The sequence below is a fragment of the Petaurus breviceps genome, unplaced genomic scaffold (assembly GCF_028583685.1).
Source record: "Petaurus breviceps papuanus isolate PSGF00001 unplaced genomic scaffold, PetGlider_PUasm1.0 90638, whole genome shotgun sequence".
Lineage (NCBI taxonomy): Eukaryota > Metazoa > Chordata > Mammalia > Diprotodontia > Petauridae > Petaurus > Petaurus breviceps.
The window spans coordinates 4,423,602-4,436,158 of NW_027187295.1; the positions used below are offsets into that span (position 1 = coordinate 4,423,602).

General features: G+C 35.8%; 1 long non-coding RNA gene across 1 annotated transcript; it reads right to left on the reverse strand.

Annotated features, from left to right (window-relative positions):
* Positions 1-10,003: 10,003 nt before the first annotated feature.
* On the reverse strand, positions 10,004-11,597 carry LOC138143289 (uncharacterized). Its single transcript, XR_011163654.1, has 2 exons — positions 11,243-11,597; positions 10,004-11,038 (listed from the first exon to the last, which is right to left on the reverse strand). It is a non-coding gene; the product is annotated as an uncharacterized lncRNA (long non-coding RNA).
* Between the last annotated feature and the right edge of the window lie 960 nt (positions 11,598-12,557).

Genomic DNA, 12,557 nt, shown 5'->3' on the forward strand with positions numbered 1-12,557 from the left:
AAGAGGACAGACTTTGGTGTTATGGGAATGGGAATCTGAAGATCTTCCCTGCCCCTTGGCCCTTTGATAGGCTTAATAGACTCTGAGAACCTTCCCTGATTTGAGAATATACTCTGCCCCCTAATAGGCTGAATGTGGTCACATGGAGCCTATGGTGGGAAGTTTTTTTTTTTTTCAAGAATGCCCACACCTTGTTACTTTGTGATTGGGCAGTGGGTCATAAGGGTTGTGACATTCTCTGACTCAGGAGAAGGCTATATATACCCTGATGTGAGGTTTTGCTTTGGGGCTCACTTTGAGAAGAGTTGTGTGATTCGACCAGATGAGACTCTGGGCAGCCATAGAGCCCACTGGCTTTGAAAACCCAGATGTTGGTGCTTCCCTCTCTGGTAACTAGCAAGGTATGGATGTGATGGTCAGATACCTGGAAGCCCTGTCTGCTGATCTGTTTGCTGAATTGTGTTATTTTCTGCTTGTAACTTCTGTTTGCATTCCCTGAAATTTAGGATGTTGACTTTTTCCCCTGAACTAGCTAAATGATATATGCTTGATTAAAGTAAGATTGTTAACCCATTTGGAGTTGCTATCCTTTAGAAAAGCATATATAAGAACCTGTGCTAGCAGCCATCCTGGGCATGCTAGGGTGCTTGCTGCTACACTCAGGAAGGCCAAAAAGAAAAATGTAAAGGGAGAAGACTCCAATAGAATGTTAGCTTGGAGGGCTGAGTTGGAAAGGTGTGTTGCTGAGACATGAGGCATCTTTCAAAGGCATGATTTGAAGAGATAAATTGGTCTCACACTACAGATGGTACAAAGTTGCTATTCATCAAGTAACCAATCTTTTTCCTCTACCTTATGGAAACACTTGAATAGCTATTGTCTCCTTCAGAGAACAGTGCCAGATGGGGCATTCCTTTTAAACACTACAATTTCATTTCCCAGAGATGTGACACAAAAGTACTATTATATTTATTTTCCCCATTGTTACTGTTAGGTATGATCACAGTGCTGAATCTTATACTTCCAAAGGGAGTTAAGAGGTCACCTACTATTGCCATCAATGGAATTGCCTAAGAAGAGGCTAACAAGTAGCTATTCAACCTCCACTTAAATAATTTCAGTGTTAAAGAACTCACTACTTCACAAGGCAGCCTGCACCTCTTTTAAGTGAAAATTGTTATGTATTTTCCAATTACATGTAATAACAATTTTTAACATTCACTTTAAAAAAATTCGAGTTACAAATTCTCTTCCTCCACCCAGTACTTTCCCACCTCCTTGAAATAGATTATTCATGTGCAGTCATGCAAAACACATTTTCACATTAGCCATGTTTTAAAAGAAAATACAAACCAATACATAAAAACAAAAAAAATAAAGGTTTTTAAAAAGTATATTTCGATCTGCATTCAAACTCTATCAGTTCTTTCTTTGAAGATGGACAGGATTTTTTATGATGAATCTTTCAGAATTGTCTTGGATCATTATATTGCTAAGAATAGCTAAATCGTTCACAACTGATCATCATATAATATTGCTATTACTATATACAATGTTTTCCTAGTTATGCTCACTTCACTTTGATTCGGTTCTTATAAATTCTTCCAGGTTTTCTAAAAACATTCTGCTCATCATTATTTTTCATAGCACAATAGCATTCCATCACTATCATAGATCACTTCTTCAGCCATTCCTCAACTGATAAGAATTCTTTCAATTTCCAATTCTTTGCCACTACAAAAATACCAGCCATAAGTATTTTTGTACATATAGATCCTTTTTCTTTTCTTTTTAAAATCTCTTTCGTATACAGACCTAGTAGTAGCAGTGTTGCGTCAAAGTTTTAAATACAGTTTTATGGCCCTTTGGGCATAGTTCCAAATTGCTTTCCAGAATGGATGGATTAGTTCAAAACTCCACATGCAGTGCATTAGTATCCCAATTTTTCCACATCCTCCTCAACATTTGTTATTTTCCTTTTCTGTCATATTAGCCAACCAGATAGGTGTGGTGTGGTACCTCAAAGTTGTTTCTTTAATCAAAAGTGAAATCATTTAGAGTATTTTTTTCATATGATTACACATAGCTTTGATTTCTTTTTCTGAAAATTGCCTGTTCAGAAATGTTGACAACTTATCAATTTAATAATGACTCACATGCTTATAAATTTGACTCAGTTCTCTGTCTATTTGAGAAAGAGGCCTATATCAAAGAAACTTGCCCAAAAAATTTTCCCCCAGTTTTCTACCTTCCTTCTAATCTTGGCTATGTTGACCATGCTAAACCTTTTCAATTTAATATAATCAAAATTATCCATTTATATCCAAGAATGCTATCTCTTTTTTGTCATAAATTCTTCTCTTATCTATAGATCTGAGGGGTAAAATGTTTTATGCTCTCCTTATTTACTTATGGTATTGCCTTTTATATCTAAATCACATGCCCATTTTCAACTTATCTTGGTATACAATGTGAGACATTGCTCTATACCTAATTTCTGCCAAACTGCTTTCCAGTATACCAAGCAATTTTTGACAAATAGTAAGTTCTTGTCGCAAAGGCTTTGATCTTTATGTTTATTGACACTAAATAAGTAAATTAATTAGACAGAATTGTCATTCTTATCATATTGGCTTGGCCTACCCATGAGGGATTAATATTTCTCCAGTTATTCAGATCTGACTTTATTTGTGTGAAAAGTATTATAATTATTCCTGAGTTACTGAGTTTTTCTTGACAGATGGATTTCCAAGTATTTTATATTGTCTATGATTATTTTAAGTGGAATTTCCCTTTCTATCTCTTCCTGCTGGAAACATATAGTAATGTCAATGATTTACATAGGATAATTTTATATCCTGTAGCTTTGCTGAATTGGTTCATTATTACAACTACTTTTTTAATTGATTTTCTAGGAAAATCTGAGCATACCATTCTATTCTCTGCAATGAATTATAGTTTTGTTTCTTCATTGCCTTATCCAATCCTTTAATTTTTTTTCTTCTCTTACTGCATTTCTAATACAATACTGAATAATAGCAGCAATAATGGGTATCTTTGCTTGACCCCTTATCTTATTGGAAAGTCTTCTATCTTATCCTCCTTATAGATAATGCTTGCTGATGTTTTAGATAGATACCACTTATCATTTTAAGGAAAGCTCTATTTATCCCTATGCTTTCTAGTGTTTTTAATAGGAATAAGTGTTGTATTTTATCAAAAGCTTTTTCTGCATCTTATTGAGATAATAACAAGATTTTTTTTTATTTTTGTTATTGATATGGTCAATTATGCTAATAATTTTCCTAATTATTAAACAAGTATTGCATTTGTGGTATAAATCCCACCTGGACATAGTGTATGATCTTTGTTATATATTATTGTGATCTCCCTTGCTAATATTTTATTTAAAATTGTGCACTAATATTCATTAGGGGAATTCATCTATAGTTCTTTCTCTTTTTTTGCTCTCCCTGAGTTGGGTATCAGCAAGATATTTGTGTCATAAAAGGAATTTGGTAGGACTCTTTCATTTACTATTTTTCCAAATAGTTTATGTAGTATTAGAAATAATTGTTCTTTTAAAATTAAGTAGAATTCATTTGTGAATCCATCTGGTCCTAGGGATTTTTTCTTAGGGAGCTAATTTATGGCTTATTCAATTTCTTTTTCTAAGATAGTGTTACAAATTCTATTTCCTCTTCTTTTGATCTGGGCAATTTATATTTTTGTGAATATTCCTCCATTTCATTTAGATTTATTGGCATACAATTGGGCAAAATAGCTCCTAATAACTGCTTTAATTTCTTTTTCACTAGTGGCAAATTTACCATTTTAATTTTTGATACTGGCAATTTTCTTCTCTTTTTCCCTTTGATAAAATCAAATTAACTAACGGTTTATCTATTTTATTATTTTTTTCATAGAATCAGCTCCTAGTTTTATTTATTAATTCGATGGTTTTCTTACTTCCAAGTTTACTATCTCTCCTTTGATTTTCAGGATTTCCATTTTGATGTTTAATTTGGAGATTTTAATTTGTTCTCTTTCTAGTTTTTTTTTCTACTTACATGCCCAATTTATTGATCTGCTCTTTCTTTCTCTTATTGATGTAGCATTTAAAAATATAAATTTTCTCCTAAGTACAGCTTTGACTGTATCCCACAAATTTTGGAATATAGTCTTATTGTTGTCATTCTCTTTAATTAAATTGTTTATTGTTTCTATGATTTGTTCCTTAAACATTTCTTTTAGATTATGTTATTTGGCTTCCAATTAATTTTAATCTTTGCTTCCATGTCCCTTCATTGATTGTAATTCTTTATTGCCTTATGATCTGAATAGGATGCATTTAATATTTCTGGTTTGCTCCATTTTGTTGTGAGATTTTCATGCTCTGATACATGGTCATTTTTTGTGTGTGTATGTGTCATGTACACAAAGAATCATATTCCTTTCTATTCCCATTCAATTTTCTACAGACATCTATCATATCTAGCTTTTTAAAAATTCTATTCATCTCTTCAACATTTTTCTTATTTATTTTTGTTTAGATTTTTCTAGTACTAAGTGGGAAAAATTAAGGACCCCCAGTAGTTGTAGCAGCAAGCACCCCAGCATCTCCAGGCTGGCTGCCAACACAGGTTCTTAGATCTGCTTTGCTAAAGGAAAGCAACTCAAAATGGGTTAACAAGCTTACTTTAATCAGTCAAACATATATCGTTTACCTAGTTCAGGGGAAAAAGGTCAGCACCCTGAATTTCAGAGTATACAGAGGTTACAATCATAAGTTACAAGAACATTTCAACAGACAGGCCTCCCAGCTGTCCAACCATTACATCCATACCAAATAGCAGTTTCCAGAGATGGGGGCATCAACATCTGGGTTTTTCAAAGCCAGGGGGCTCTCAATGGCTTCCCAGAGTCTCTCTGGGTCAAATCACACAACACATCTCAAAGTGAGCCCCAAAGCAAAGCCTCCCATCAGGGCTTATATAGCCTTCTCCTGGCTCAGACAATGTAACAACCTTCTTGACCCACTGCCCAATCACAAAGTATCTCCTGAGAAACAAGCCTCCCACCACAGGCTCCAGGTGCACTTAAGCCTAGGGGCAGGGATGATCTTAAAAATTTACATTCCCATTGCAGTAGTATGGTCTCATTACTTCCTCCTATAATTCAATAAATTTTACCTTTAAGAATTTGGATATTATACCTTTTGGTGCATATGTGTTAATATTAATATTACTTCATTTAGCACAATGTAATTTCAAAGCTCATCTCTTTCAATTTGATCTACTTTGGGTTTTTCTTTGCCTGAGGTCATGATTGCTACCACTGCTTTTTTTTTACTTCAATTGAAGCAGAATAGATTCTGCTCCAGCCACTTACCTTAGTATCATTCAGATGTGTTTCTTGTAAACAATATATTATTCTTGTAAACAATATATTATTGGATCCTGGTTTTTAATCCACTTTGCTACCCACTTGTTTTATGACTGAGTTAATCTCATTTACATTCACAGTTATAATTACTATGTATCTCCTTCCATCCTATTTTTTACCTGTTTATCCTCTCCTTTCCTCTCCTCTCCTCTCCTCTCTTTTTTCTCCCTCTCCCTCAAAGTCTCTTTTTTGCTTCTGACCGTTTGTAAAGCCAAGCACGAGCAGCTTTCTAGAGGACTGCCACTATGAACAGCTTTCAAGGTTCTGATTACATAGTATAGTGAATTCTCTCTTTATTCAATAACGAATAAGAGCAAAATATTCGCAGAAAATCAAGGTACAGTATTCACCATGTCACAGCTCAACAACTTATCACTAAAATGGCCACATAGTTTTCACCAAACTGGTAACATAGTTTTAAACAAAGTAAGATCATTTAGTAACTCAATCATTCAATCATCCTTAAGGAGGCTTGCTGCCTTAAGGGTCACAAAGTACAAAAGTCATAGCCCTCCATCCATGGGGTGCAATTAAATTATAATTTCATCAGTCACTACTCAGTACCCTCTTAAGGGGTAGTAGAAAGTACAAAAGCCATCTATCCCTAGGTCACTAGTAAATCACAATTTCATAAGTCACTACTCAGTACCCTATTTCATCAGTCATTACTCAGAAAATTTCATCAGTCACTACTCAGTATCCATGAAGAGATCTTTTCATCTTGACTCAAGGCAGGTAGCTCCTACATGAATCCACCAAACTGTCACCTGGGTTCAAAGGCAGACAGCTCCCAGTTCCTTGTCCAGCTCTCCATGCAGTTCCTGCTCTACATTGGAGCTCACAGTGTCCAGTCCATTTCAAATTCTCCACAGTCTGTTCCAGGGAAGACAAGGCTTAACAAAGCCACAATAACATTCATATACATTAACAAAGCCACAACAACATTTGTACAAAGTACCAGCACCACAGTCATGCTTCCTCAAACTTCAGCACCTCCAGCTAGCCCTTGAAAGTCTTGCCACCACAAGTCTGAGTTCTGTGTCAGTTCTCATTTCTCATTTCTCCTCTCACTTCTTCTCAATTCTCAGCTCAGTCCAGCAATTGCTCACTGAGAAAAATTCTCTCTTTCTCTCTCTGGCAGCAGCTGCTCTGCCTCCCCAGTGCTTACCCCAGGAAATTCTGACTGTCCAGCTTGTGCTCTTCCTCGTATATGTTATAGCTCCTCCCTGTTCAGCCCCTTCGTGTTACATTAGCAACAAGGGTCATACTTCCTGTTTCTTTACAGAGACTTAATTTGAAACTAAGTGCTAAGGACCTGTTAGTTTAGCAATACAAAGGGATCTTCAAATTTCATTACTATTACACCATTGTCTCTCTTAATCTGTTCTCCCTTTTCAGCCCTTCCCCCTTCTCTTATTCTTCTCCTTTCCTACTTCCCTATAGAGGAAAGATGGATTTCTATAAACAATTGAATATATATACTACTGTTACTTTAAGCCAAGGGTGATGAGAGGTTTTAGCATTGTCTTTCACCACACCCCATCTTTCTTTCCACTAGAAAATCCCTTCCTTTTACACCTCTTTTATGTGAATTTTTTTAACCCATTTCTACTTCTCTCTTCTCCCTTTTCTGAGTGAATGCCTGCATAGACATTTTTTACAACTCACTTTGTTAGGAAATTCTCTTCTATGTTGAACAGAATTTGTTTCTGTAATATCTACTCATTGTTCTTCATTCTGTGCTACACAGAATAAATATAAAATTTTCTCTTTTATGTAAAACAGCTTCTCAAATATTTGAGAGAAAATATTATTCTAGTCAAACTGGACTACTTATTGTTACCTACACATGTTATTCCACCTTCTAGCCTTTGCACAAGCTGTCCCCTCACTCTGGGAATGCTATCATTCCCAATTTCTGCCTCTTGAAATACCTAACTACTTTCAAGGCTCAGGTTGTATTCTCTCCTACAGGAGAATATTTTTAATTCCCTCAGTTTTCATTTTTCTGTCCACTCAAGAAATTGGTTTATATTTACTTTGTCACCATTTGGTATTTACTTATATAACCTGGCTTCCACCCCAGTCCTACATGATTTTGCCTCATTATATAAATAAAGGGGGAAGTGACTCCTGACTAGCAGAGAGATTGTTCAGTGCTGAGAAACTAAATAAGAGATGCTGCATAGGTTCCACAGACTCTTCTTTGCAAAGACTTATGGACAGAAGACACTCCATGGGGAGTGATAGAGAATGATATCACGTTTGGAACGACTAACATATATGGAAATTTGGCCTCATTATGTCCCTAGACTCCCTTATTTATATCCTCTGGCATATTCTTATCAATATAACTTTTCAGATTTCTATTTGTTAGGACAATAGGTTTAATCAATATTTGTTATTTGTGGTGGTCTTTTGTATAACCAACATTTGGTAGAAATAAATTGGTGAACATAAGCTAAGAAATACCCTCCCTATTAAGCATGATCAAGGAAGTTATTTACAGAACTAAGCCAGATCTCAGATTATATTTATCTGTGCCAACCACAGACCATATACATATTTAGACAAAATACATCATAACATATAGTACATTTATTTATGCACGTTGCTTTCCTCCTCCCTCTACCCCAATACTTATAGGCATATTAGGGGTGGGGACTTACCCATTTTCATCTCTGCATTTCTAGTTTCTCTCACATTGTCATGTGTACATATCAAGAATTTAATTTTTTTTTAATTAGATTGAATTAACAGGACAAAGATTTGGGAAGAATGTAGGACAAACGTTACTAGCTCTACTTCCACTCATCCAGTTTTTCTTAGTGCCTCCTTAAATTTTATTGAAATTTGAAGGTTATTTTCATGTAGCTGGCACTAGCTTCAAAGAGTATGATGGGAGAATATAAGAAATTGTTTCAGTCAAACTAAATACCAGGGGAGATGAGGAGACTTCCTTTTTATGGGAAATGAGAGAGAAGGTAATAAGTGGTAATAAAATTAGGGGGTGGAGGGGGAATCTATACTTTTATGTGCCAGATATGTTACCAATTTGATTACTATGGGAGCTGAACTTATGTTGAAGAACTTCAAATGCATTGGCTAGGCAGCTTCACAAAGGAGTGGTAAAACTCCTGAGCAAGAAGGAATCTTATCAGGAAAATGTGGTTGCAACAATTAGCAGCACAGTAGCTTGGTAGAGAAGACTAGTCACAGATTGAGCTAAATAGCCTCCATGACTATATGAATGGAGTGTAAGATTGCATTGATTAGTTTTCTTGCCTGCCATATCACACTATTGACTTATAGTGGGCTTAGAGTTACTAAAGCCTTAGGGTTTTTTTGATTATGTATTTTTTCTAGAGAAAAAAAAGGGGCTTTCCAACTATGCCTGCCATGTTATAGTTGTGATTTAGATCTCTTGAAATCAAGTAAAAAATTTTGCATTATCCCTTCTGAATTTTATTTTAGTAGATTCAGCCTAATTCTCTAACCCTGGGGTCAACAAATATGGAATGAAGATCAAATGAGACCTACCCCCTTGTTTTTGAATGGCCTAGAAATCAAAAAATAATTTAACTGGATAACTGTATAAAACAGATGAGGGCCAGATTTGGCCCTTGGATTGTAGTTTGCTTACCTATACTCTCACCTGTTAAGATCCTTTTGGGTCCTAACTCTTGGTATTCTATGTCTTAACTTACCCCAGCTTTGTGTCATCTGCTAATTTGCTGAGCATGGCATCTATGCTTTTATCCAGGTCATTGATAAAAGTATTAAACAGCACAGGGCCAAACATAGATCCCTGGAGATCTCCATTGGATACTTTTTGCTAAATTGACATTGAATCATCACCAACTGCTTTTTATTTTATTTATCAATTCAATTGATCTTTTAGATTTTATTGCTTTGATTTCTCTTTTCCCTCTAATGGTTTCCTGGTTTGTGTTTGATTTTGATATATTAATTTGTTCGTTTTCTAATTTCTTTAGCTACAAGTTCATTGCATTATTTTCCTCATGTTTAGTAGTGTTAGTATAGCCAAATAGGAATATAAATTTCCCTTAAGTATCACATTGGGTACATACCACAAATTTTGATGTGTTCTATTTATATTGTTTTACCTTTAAAATAATCTGTTACTACAACTATAGTTTGATCTATAACCCAGATCTTGCTCAACAAATCTTATTTTTTCTAATTTTGTGATTAGGCCTGAACCTTTTGATCATATTTTCATTGTTGATCATAATTTGTTATTGTAGCGTATCCTGGAAATACATTTCATATCCCTGACTTTCTGAATTCATCTATAATATTTTGCTCTAGAAATTAATTAATTTTTATGAATGCTGCATTTTAATTTGAAAAATAAACGATTTTCCTACTAGGTTCATTTATTTTTTTAATACAACTATCAAATCCAGTTTCTTTAGCACTCCATTTACCTCTACAACTTCTTTCTTGTTGTAGCAGCAAGCACCCCAAGCATCCTCAGGGTTTGCAGCTACCACAGGTTCTTAGATCTGCTTTGTTAAAGGAAAGCAACTCAAAATGGGTTAACAGGCTTACTTTAATCAGTCAGACATATATCGTTTACCTTGTTCAGGAGAAAAGGTCAGCACCCTGGACCTCAAAGTATACAGGCATAATTATCAAGACAGAAACATTAAGTAGACAGATTTCCAAACTGTCCAACCATTACATCCATACCCAGTCAACATCTGGGTCATTCTGGGTTTTTCAAAGCCGGGGGACTCTGAACAACGGCTTCCCAGAATTCAGATCAAATCACAGAACACTTCTCAAAGTGAGTCCCAAAACAAAGCTACACATCAGGGCTTATATAGCCTTCTCCTGGCTCAGAGAATGTAACAACCTTATTGACCCACTGGCCAATCAAAAAGTATCTACTGAAAAACAAGCCTCCGTCCCCAGGCTTCTGGTGCACTTTAGCCTAGGGGCAGGGAAGATCTTTAAAATTTACATTCTTATTACATTCGGCCCCAAGATCTTTCATGCCCATAGCATAGACAATTTACTTTTGAATTAGCACTGAACATTTCTTAGGTCACATTTTCAAAGTACAGAACTAAAGTTACCAAAGTGGCCACTGGGCCTTAAACAAACACAAAGTACATAGCATTATCACTTCAATTCAGAACAAGAGTTCAAATAAAGTTCTGGGGGGAGGGGAGTGTCCTTCCCCTCACACAGCTCCAGCCCCAGCTTCCAAGCACAGAGAGGGGCCTGGGCAACAAAACCAACAAGGTGGGGTCCCTGGGGATCCAAGGCACTTCATCCCACCCACCATAGTCACAAGTCCATCCTCCCCCTGGGTCCCAAACTGTGGGATGCAGCCAGGAAACACACTCAGTGCCCCTGCTTTGCTGCTCAGTTCTTATCTTTTCCTGTGGCTGAATTCCGAACTCCTGGGCTCCTTCTCCTCCCACAGGCTGCAGCCGCTCCTGGCTTCTGCCCAGGTCCCGATGCAGGCAGCTCACCATTCCTGCTCTCAGCTCAGCGAAGTCTGCATGCAGGCCGTTCTTCTCTCCTGGTCCATGGCTCCACAGAGTCACAGCTACCACAACTGGGAAACAAACAATTATCCCAGCCCCCATACTTTCCTTTTACTCGGCAGATCCTGTTCGTGACGCCATTTTGTAGCAGCAAGCACCCCAAGCGTCCTCAGGGTTTGCAGCTACCACAGGTTCTTGGATCTGCTTTGTTAAAGGAAAGCAACTCAAAATGGGTTAACAGGCTTACTTTAATCAGTCAGACATATATCGTTTACCTTGTTCAGGAGAAAAGGTCAGCACCCTGGACCTCAAAGTATACAGGCATAATTATCAAGACAGAAACATCAAGTAGACAGATTTCCAAACTGTCCAACCATTACATCCATACCCAGTCAACATCTGGGTTTCCACATTCTGGGTTTTTCAAAGCCGGGGGACTCTGAAAAACGGCTTCCCAGAATTCAGATCAAATCACAGAACACTTCTCAAAGTGAGTCCCAAAACAAAGCTACACATCAGGGCTTATATAGCCTTCTCCTGGCTCAGAGAATGTAACAACCTTATTGACCCACTGGCCAATCAAAAAGTATCTACTGAAAAAAAAGCCTCCCTCCCCAGGCTTCTGGTGCACTTTAGCCTAGGGGGAGGGAAGATCTTTAAAATTTACATTCTTATTACACTTGTGTATATTTTTGTTTTATTTTTCATGTTACACTAGTGGAATATTAAAATATTCTATTATAATTGATTATCTAATTCTCTTTGTAAATCAGTTAAATTTTCCTTTAGTTGTTATGTGATTAGTTGTGCAGATATTTAATAATGACATGTCTTTATTGGCAATGGGTCCCTGAAGCATATTATATTTTCCTTGTTTTTCCTCTCTTAATAATTTCTAGTTTGAATTCCCATTTGTCTGATATTTCTGTATGTCAGGATAGTCTGGAATAAGTTGAAGTATAGTAAATTTTTAACCTAATATTTTAATCCTCTAAAAAGCAGATATTTTTCTTTATTCAATATATTGATGGGATATATTTATTTTTCATTTATTTCAAGAAACCTTTTGATTTTATTTGTAGTCAAGGTTATAATTGACAAATTTAATTTATCTACCATTCTTTATTAAATTACTCACTTTTTGTTTCCTCCTCCCAGTTTTATATGCCCCTAAAACACACACTTGCCCAAGCAACATACATAGATAGAAAAAAGTCTTATATTTTATATTAACAACTTTATAAATTGTGTAAAATCTTCCTATATTTCAAGTCAAAATAGGAATTTTCTCTAAGATTGCTCTTTTTAACCTATGTACTATTTTATATAAATATTACCCTGTCTTTTTCCTAATTCTTTATTTCTAACATCTATAGTCAACTTACAATTCTGCTGCTTTTTATTGTTGTTTTTAATTTTCTCTTTGTCCACTTGTGTCTTTCAGTAGTTAGCTGAAACAAAACTACTGTTGTTTTTAATTCCTCTCAGGTATGTGTACTAAGATTGCAATTACTAAATAATTATAAAGTATCTATTCATTAAAGCCTTTAGCTTGAAGCCCCATGTATTATGGAGACCCTGTGTTCATAT